Below are 8,452 nucleotides of genomic sequence, written 5' to 3'. Positions count from 1 at the left end.
TGACCCTGGAGCCCTTGCCCCGTGCTCTGGGAGCTGCTGTATCTCGTGAAGCTCCTGTGAAGGGCTGAACAGAAGAACTGAGCGGGTACCAGTGTGATCCACCTCCCAGGACCGGTCAGAGGAAGGGAGAGGGAGCAGAAGACGGGGCGGCTCAACCCAAAGACCCACTCAAGACTCCCATCCACAGCCCTACCCGCAAAGCCAGCTGTCCCAAAACCCCCAAGCAAATCCCACGTGATTCCCCGGATGTGTTCAATGTGATGGTTAAGAGCATGAGCCCCCGGATCCAGGGCTACGTTCCTGTCCCCGATTCTGTCCCTACCTCTGTGTGAACGTGGGCTTCCTGCTTGTCATGAGCTTGAGAACCGAGACCGCCTGGTAATTCTTTGTTGACACAGCACATAGAGGGGTGCCTTACACAAAGCAGGGGCTCATAATTGCCTTCTCCTGAAACCCCAACCCCCCTATCATTCCTACTCCATTATGTGGACTGTGAGGGGTGGCCACGGGCAAGCTGTTTCACTTTTCTGGCCCTTGGTTTCTTTAGCTGTAAATGGCAATCATTACAATGTCTACATCGTACAGGGATTTTACAAGAATAAAGTGAGTATCATAATGATACTACATCCTGGGAGAAATTTAGCTTATAGAAAAGTTACAAAGATGGCATGGAGAGTTTCCACATACCACTCACCCAGTGTCTCCTAAAGTTATGTCCCATTCCAGTGGTTCATCTGCCAAAACTAAGAAATTCCAAAACTAGAGTACTATGATTTAACTTCAGACTTCACTTGGATGTCACTGGTTTTTTCCTCTTTTTCTGTTCCAGGATCTAATCCCACAATTGCATTTAGGATACTCTTAACAACATACCTAACATTTACTGGGTAAGCACTGTCCTAAGGGCTCATCTACACCAACCTGTTTTGTTGCCACAATAACCCTGTGAGTTGGGTACTAATACTACTCTTCTCCCCCTTAGATAATGAAATTAAGACTTCAGAGGTCAAGTAACGTGCTTAACACCATGCAGCTAGTAAGACCAGAATATAGACTATTTCCCCCAATGACCAACCAATATGGTCTCTCAGGAATTTAAAATACCAAGAAAGTCTTAGCAAAAGAAATCTATCTGAATTACAGTTTTTCACAATAACTTGTCCTCTAAGATCCCCTGGATCTTCAAACACACACACACACACACACACACACACACAATGAACTGAGCACCTCCCATGACTGGCCCCAAGCACACCACAGAGAATGGGCTCAGGGAGGGAACAGTCTGATTTGGCAGAGACACAAGTCAATGGGCAAACTCAGGATGGAGGGGGAAGCGAAGGGTCGGCACAGGGTGCTAAGGGACACAAAGGAGGGGCCCCTCACCCAGGAGGTGGTGGGGACTCTTGAAAGCTTCCCAGAGGAAGACAACATGTAAACTACAGCTTGAAGTTTGAGCTGGGACCAGCCAGGCAACGTGGCAAAGAGAGCTGAGTAACGAGAAGACATTCTAAGCAACAAGAACAACGTGTGCAAAGCCTGGAAAGAACCCGGCATGTCGTGGCTGGAATACAGAGTCTAAGGAAAGGAGAAGAGAAGTAATATCAGCGGAAGAAGCAAGGCCAGACGCCAGAAGGCCTGATACATCCCTTGTGCTACTCCAGGTCACCACAGGCTAGGCTACAATGACGGACAACCCCAAAGCTTCGTTGGCTTAGCACAACAAACACCAATTTCTCACGCAGGTAAAGTCTGATGGGGGCAGGGCAGCCCTCCTCCCTCCTGTAACTACGCCTTCCAGAACATGGGCCTGGGATGTCCCCTGCAGAAGAGAGTAGAGGTACACTGGGCCCGTAGCTCTTAATTTCCTGGGCATGGCAGTGACACGTCACTCCCCCTCACATGTCACATGGCCCCAACCTTCATGGCAAGTCAATGTAGCCTGTGTGTCAGGAAGACACAACGCCATGGTAAATGACGTTCTGTGTCAACCCCACAATGCTCAGGAATTTGACATTTCCTCCGTGGGCCCAGAGGTGCACTCGAAGTTTTAAGCACAAGAATCCCATGATCTAATTTGTGTGTTTGGGGGCTCAGTCTGGCTATAAGAAGAAGCAAACAGAGAAAGGGATGACGGGAAGTGAGGAGGCTAGCATAATTGCAGCATTTGGCATGAGGTGACAGATCAGGGACCGAGGCATGTGGGAACAGAGAGAAGTGGATGAATTTGGGACACCTGGGTGGCTCATTTGGTTAAGCGGCTGCCTTCGGCTCAGGTCATGATCACAGGGTACTGGGATCGAGCCGGGCACGGGCTCTCTGCTTGGCAGGGAGTCTGCCTCCCCTCTCTCTCTGCCTGCCTCTCTGCCTACTTGTGATTTCTGTCAATAAATAAATAAAATCTTTAAAAAACACACACACAAAAAAAATGATGCTGAGTGGAAAAATAAAGGAGGGGGGAGAACCCTCTATAATACTCAAAACCCTGAGAGCACACAAGTCCTTACAGAGTCCCACAGGGCCCTAGATGATCTCCCTCTCCCCCACATACCCCTGTAACTCCCTGATATCATCTTCCACCCCTGTCCCCAGGGCTCACCCTGGCCCAGCCTCACCGGCACCCCGCTGTTGTTAACACACGCAGGGCCATGACCCTGCAACAGGACCCTTGCAATGGCAGTTCCTTCTGCCTGGAATGACAAGCCCTCAAAATCCCAGTACCGTAACCCCCCAACACACATATACTGGGTCCCCCTCACTCTGTTCTGTTTCTATCTGAGATAATGATCAATAAATGAAAAGTGGTAAGTACTCTCTCCCCACTTCCACCTGCATCACGAGAGTGTGAGTGTGACTTTCTGCATTTTATGCACGGATGCCTCCAAAGGCCTAGAACAGAGCCCACAATAAAGGAGGCACTACAAAAACTTTTGTTGTCGAATTGAATGATTACAGCACCATACCACTTACACACGCAGCAAATGCACCTTTTAAAACAGTCCCTGGGGCGCCTGGGTGGCTCAGTGGTTAAAGCCTCTGTCTTCAGCCCAGGTCATGATCTCAGGGTCCTGGGATCGAGTCCCGCATCGGGCTCTCTGCTCAGCAGGGAGCCTGCCTCCTCCTCTCTCTCTGCCTGCCTCTCTGCCTACTTGTGATCTGTCTGTCAAATAAATTTAAAAAAAAAAAAAAAAAAAAAACAGTCCCTGGATGTCATCCACGGAACGGTGAGTGAGCATGAGGGTAAAGGGCATTACATTTCAAAAGGGATGGGTGTTAAGGAGGGTAGGTAGTGTGATGAGCCCTGGGTGTTATACGCAACTAAATTCATTGATTCATTGAACATTGTATCAAAAACTAATGATGTACTATACCTTGGCTAATTGAATTTAAAAAATAAATAAGGGGCCTCTCATAGGAAAATGATGGGGAACACTCCATTTATTGAGGAGTGTGCATCACTTAAGTTTGTGTACCTGGGATGAACACACGGAGGCGACAGGAAAGTAGTGTCTGGTGCCCCCCAGCACCACGGGCCATCAGCACATCTGCTGGGAGCTCCCCTTCCTGCCAGGTGCTTGCCTTTACACTGTAGAATAAGTTAACAACTCCCAAAACCTTCCTGCAGCCTTGAAAGATGTTACTTACTGTCCCATTGTGTGGATACCAAAACCAAGGTTTAAAAGGTTAGCAGTTGCCCTGTTTCTTCTGGCTAGTACCTAGCCGCAGGTCTTTCTGATGCCATGTTTCGTGGTTTTCCTACCGATGTAGTCTGCCTCTCTGCATAAAGAAGACGTCCGTGTTACGGAAATCGACCACATTAACTCTCCCAGGCTTGATTTCATGTGATTCTGCCGTTAGCTCTTTGCTGTTGCGAACCGCTCATCTCTTGGATTCAGATTTAAAACCTGTGGACTTGATACAGGCTATCTGAAAGCTAATGTTGGAAAATAAGGCCGAACAAATCATCCATTACTATTAAGACTTTAAAAGGATTATCTGTTCTTTGCAAGCAGCCAGACGGTGGAGGCCGCACGCTGGCAACCTGCTCTGGCCGTTACAGTTCTGATCTTGTTGAGGGGTGAGGCGGGGGACCCGGTGCAAATGTGGGGCGATCTGAAGGCCATGCTGAGTGTTTGACAAGGATCAGATTAGGAAAGGGTGCAGGCTAACTGGTTTCTTAAGCAGACTGGCTGTTTAGGCCAAGAGATTAACATTTAAGAAAAATACAGTCTGGTATAGGCCTTGGGTCGACTAGGCTGCCAGGCCCTACATTCATTGAGGTGACAGTGGGCTCATCCCTAATCAGCACAGTGGTCAGAACAGGCCTGATCCTTTGATCTGGTCTCCCTCAGAAGCAGTCATGCCTTCTAGTTCTTCTTCCCCTCCCTGAACTTGGCCCAGTGCGGGCTCTGCACAGTAGGAGCTCCGTAAACCTCTCTGATCTGCAGCCTCCCTGAGGGTCAGACAGGCACCACTTTACGGGGAGACCCTGACACCATACAAGCCTCCTACTGGGAAGGCTCTTTGGGATTGCCAGGTTCTGATGAAAACGCACTCAGGCTCTTCTCATCTTAAGTCCTCACCCCACCCAACAAACCACAAGTAAAAAGAAATCACCATAATGATCAGTGTTACCAACACACGAGCTGCATGGACCTTGGACACATTGGAATCTCTGAGGTTCTCATTTCCCCTCCAGTTAAAATCGGGATTGAACGCAGTATGTAGTCCTAAAATTTAGAGAGTATTAGAACCTAAGACAATCCCTGACACAATGTTGGCCTTTGAAAAAATGGTAACTTCGGAGAAAGGATGAGCCCTCCTAGCAGCCCAGGTACACAAACCTTCGCCTTCAGGCAGGACTCAGACGGCTAACTTCACCTGACGCCTAACAGCTGCACAAGCCAACACAAGAAATTTCAACCCTCAAGGCTTTATTTTGTCATTAATAAAAGTAAAGGCCAAAGGCTCAGTTGGTTAAGCATCTGCCTTCAGCTCAGGTCATAATACCGGGGTCCTGGGATTAAGGCCCATGTCTGGCTCCCTGCTCCACGGAGAGCCTGCTTCTCCCTCTCCCTCTGCTCCCTGCCATCCACTCCACCGCACAGCTCACACTCTTGCTCTCTCTCTCTCTCTCTCTCAAATAAATAAATAAAAGCTTAAAAATAAATAAAGGCCATGCACAAGAGCTATCCCTTCCACCTCCAACTTTTGATGTTTGCAGTTATGAGTTTTATGCCAAAGAACTCTACGAGCAGTGAATTTTTCTCTAGACCTTATGAAGGGCTTTTGCACCATTTTATTTAAGCTCAAAAGGGAAAAAATATTGTTTGGAGAATGAGACACAACTCTGTCTTCAGACCTTGAAATCCAGGTGGAGAGTCACCAAAGCAAACAAAAACATTACAAGATACATTCTGCGCACATAAAGATACAGAAACTGTAGCTTGCAGAAGAGAAAACAAATCTCTCAACCTGGAGATGCTAGGGGGTGCTTCAGCAAGGAAGAAACACCTGAGCTGGGATTTCAAGGATGGAGGTTAAGGTAAGAACATTTCAAACAGAGGAAAGCATGTGCGAAGTCCCCAAGAGAGTGAGGGCATGACACGTGGAAGATCGGCAAGGGGAAAACACTGTAGCTACAGTATAAGCAGGAGAAGTGTGTTGCAAAATAAAATGCAGGAGAAAATGCAGAAAAAGCCAGATCATGCAGGATCCTGAGGGCCATGGAGAGAGTTCTTGTATTTATCCTAAAAATTACAGAAAGTCATTGAAGAGCTTTAAGCCAAAGGGAGATATGATCAATTGTGAATCCTTTTTTTTTTTTTTTTTTTTTTTAATGACTCTTGTAGGGACACCTGAGTGGCTCACTCAGTTAAGCATCCGACTCTTGATTTCAGCTCAGGCCATGATCTCAGGGTCATGAGACAGAGCCCCACACAGGACTCCATGCTGGGCATGGAAACTGCTTAAGATTCCCTCTCTCCCTCTCCCTCTGCTCTTCCCCTCTCCCCTTCTCTCAAAAACAAAACAAAACAAAACCACTCTGGCTACAACTGTGCAGAAAACAAATCAGAAGAAGAACACAAGGATATAGGGAGACAGCTGGGGGATACTGAAGGAGGATCAGGGTTTGGTGGTGGTGGCTGTGGGGATGGAGAGAAGTGGCTGATCAGAGAGGCCCTTAGGAGGTAAAGGTAGGGCAACTTGCAAAGGACTGGATGAGAGAGGGAGGGAGGGAAGAGGTGGCAAGGATGAATTCTAGGTCTTGATGTACACAAGCGGCTGGATGGTCTGGTCCTAGAGGGTATGCTCAGAGCCAGAGCTGGGTTTTACTCTTTGGAGATGTATAGAGCATCAAAGAAGAGATGCCAGGGGCAGCGGGTGATTTGGACGGGCTGCTTCAAGGCTTTGGAGCCACAAATGCTGAGATAGGATTCCTCAGTAAGTAGTCAGCTGAAGCCAGTTATATGTGAGATCACCTGGAGAAAAGAGTATACAAGGAGAAGAGAGGCCTAAGCAAGCCAACATTCAAATGAGTTAAAAAAAAAAAAAAAAAAAAGGATGAATCAGCAAGTGGCTGAGAAGAATAAGAAGGAAGAGAAACAGGAAAATCTTTTCTCAGACGCTGACAAATGGTCTTTCATCAGCTCTGCTTTTTAAAAGAAAACCTGAAAAAGCAAACAAATTGCCACAGCCAAGGGGAACGATTAAAAATGAAGAGGCTCAAATATTCCTTGAATATAATGATTACTCCTTGGCTTACCAAGAAGTGCCTCTTATCAAAATTCTCACTTATTAAGGTAGATTGTTTATTCATTCATAAAGCCCACGCCACGCTTCCCTTTAGATAGACTGTACTTTCCCACCAACTGACTTTGGGCTTGGCATATGACAATGGATGTGATATATGTTGTGTCCAAGCAGAAACTCGAAATATGCCTTACACATTGGCTCCTGCTCCCTTGAGTTTCTGTCCTCCGCTGTGAGAGCAGCATGTCTCTTCAGTTGGGATCCTGACATGAGAGGGTACAAAGAGCAGAACCCAACCCAGTGAAGCCCAGCAAAGGCACGGTTAATTCAGCCCTCTGATATCATGAGCTGGAAATCAATGTATGTGATCTTTAACCACCAAGCTTTGGGGATATTTGTGAGGGCAGCGAATGATGACTAAGCCACTTGTCCACAGTGAGAATTCTTTAAAACTAAATCTAATTATTTTTAACTCCAGTAAAAAGAAGCAAAGGGATTCTGTCTAGGACATATTACACACCTGGTGCTAATAAGCATTTTATGGATGTTGTGTCATTTTAATCCTCACAACAATTATTTGCATGATTTTACATGAACAAGCTGAGGCTCAGATAAGCTAAGTGCATTCCCCACAATCCCAAAACTAGCCAAGAGTGGAAATGGAACAAAAAATTCACCCGATTCTAAAAGCCGATGCACTTTCCATACCGCCATATGAAAGCGTTTGCTAGAAATCAGACCCCGATCTCCTGCATGGGAGTAAGGGAAAAGAGGATGAGCCATCAGCACAGGCTTGCCTCTACTCATATCCATGGGTCACTGTGCTGCTGTTGAGCAAGGCCAGGGGGAGGAAGCAGACGGAGGACCTCCGCAGCCCCAGATCTGAAATCTCACGTTGCCACAAGCTCCACCCCTCTCTCACCAGTGCTACTGTAGCTCAGAACATGGAGGCCGTAAGGTGCAGCTGAGTGCTCACGTCAGCTCACAGTAAAAATTGAGAACAAAGGTGTCTTTCATCTCGGTCTCTATAGTCATGTAACCCAGGTAACTTTAAAAAAAAAAAAAAAACCTTACTATGATCAACCCCCATGAATTCAGCTTGGTTTTTCCATCTAATCCTTGGTGATGGAAACCAAATCTGCCTTCCTGAATCTTGAGACAAAATTAAACCTTTAATGTGTCAAATACAAAGGTAAACAAGATCTAGTAATCACTTATCAGTGTCCATTTGTCCAGTGAGTTTTGTGCTCTTCCTAGAATTTATCGCTGCCTTGTAGATCCCCTGAAGGGAGCTGGCAGAGGAGAAAGTGGTGACATGTAGTGAAAAGGCAGAGGCTCTGGAGTTAGACAGGTCTGGCTTTCAATCCTGCTCTGCCTCTTACTAGCTCTGTGACATTGGAACCTTGACTTTATCTCTTCAAACATCAGTTTCCTTGATGACAAAATGTGGATGAGAAAAGTAAATTCAGTGAGTTGTCTGGAGATTAAATGAGATGGAATGTTCACTTCTCCATTGTGGATCACTGGCCTCTGCCTTGAGCTTCAAGGAGACTCAGTGGCCAGGATGAGAACCATAAGAGCAGCATCTTCTACTAGTGGTTCTTTTCCCCTGGCACACACAACACTGTGTCATCACCATCACCACCATCATCACCATCATCACTACCACCTTCATCATCATCACCATCACCATTATCAT

The sequence above is a fragment of the Enhydra lutris genome, unplaced genomic scaffold (assembly GCF_002288905.1).
Source record: "Enhydra lutris kenyoni isolate GAN:26980312 unplaced genomic scaffold, ASM228890v2 scaffoldscaffold25, whole genome shotgun sequence".
Taxonomy (NCBI): domain Eukaryota; kingdom Metazoa; phylum Chordata; class Mammalia; order Carnivora; family Mustelidae; genus Enhydra; species Enhydra lutris.
The sequence above is the reverse complement of the archived record's forward strand: the minus strand, read 5'-3'. Positions refer to the sequence as shown.